The sequence below is a fragment of the Malania oleifera genome, chromosome 5, assembly GCF_029873635.1.
Source record: "Malania oleifera isolate guangnan ecotype guangnan chromosome 5, ASM2987363v1, whole genome shotgun sequence".
NCBI classification, from domain to species: domain Eukaryota; kingdom Viridiplantae; phylum Streptophyta; class Magnoliopsida; order Santalales; family Ximeniaceae; genus Malania; species Malania oleifera.
In genome coordinates, this window is record NC_080421.1 from 32,008,712 (window position 1) to 32,009,758 (window position 1,047).

Here is a 1,047-nt window from a genome sequence, read left to right on the forward strand (position 1 = left end):
TCAGTATCGTGCAACAGGCCCAATTCAATGGATCCCCACTTGATGATCCTAATATCCATCTGGTGATGTTTTTGGAGATTTGTGACATTGTAAAGATCAATGGTGTTACCGAAGACACCATTAGACCGAGATTGTTCCCTTTTTCTTTGAGGGACAAGGCAAGAGGTTGACCAAAGTCTCTACAATCGGGGAGTATCATGATTTGGCAGGACATGGCAGATAAATTTCTAGCTAAATTCTTTCCACCTGCAGAAACAGCTCAACTCAGGAGTGAGATTGGTCAATTCAAACAACATGATTTTGAATCACTCTATGAAGCATGGGAAAGGTATAAGGATTTGATTTGACACTGGCCACAACATGGATTGCCGGATTGGTTGCAGATTCAGATGTTCTATAATGGGTTAAATGGGCAAACTCAGACTTTAGTTGTTGCTGCATCTGGGGGAACTTTGATGTCAAAGACACTTGAGGATGCTACTGCTCTTTTGGAAGAAATGGCCTCAAATAACTATCAATGGCCAACTGAAAGAACTATGACTAAGAAAGTTGTTGGAATTCATAAATTCGAGCCATTTGATGCACTTTTTGCTCAAGTTGCTTCTCTATCTCATTAGATTTCAGCTTTGACCACTCAGAGGATACTGCAAAGTGTAGAATATGTGGTAACTAAAAGTATGACAGATCCGAGCAATGAAGTGAGTCATGAATAGGTTCAATACATCAACAATTGGAACTACAACTATAGGGGTAATCTAGTGCCACAATATTACCATCCAGGACTTTGAAATCATGAGAATTTGCCTTATGAAAATACAAGGAATGTGCTGCAACCTCCTCCAGGACTTGATAGTCATCAAGATGAGAAGAAGATGTCACTTGAGGATTCCATGATATCTTTTGTTGAGGAAACAAAAGTAAGGTTTAAACAGACAGATGCATGACTGGATAACATTGAGACTCATTGTAACAACATGGGAGCCGCCATAAAGAATCTTGAAATGCAAATTTGGCAACTGGCCATGACCATTAATACCCAAAAGAGAG

The 1,047-nt window shown here is 39.6% G+C and overlaps 1 non-coding gene across 1 annotated transcript; it reads right to left on the reverse strand.

Moving 5' to 3' along the window:
- Nucleotides 1-260: 260 nt before the first annotated feature.
- LOC131156918 (small nucleolar RNA R71) lies at nucleotides 261-367 on the reverse strand. The gene has a single exon (XR_009137180.1). It is a non-coding gene; the product is annotated as a small nucleolar RNA R71 (small nucleolar RNA).
- Between the last annotated feature and the right edge of the window lie 680 nt (nucleotides 368-1,047).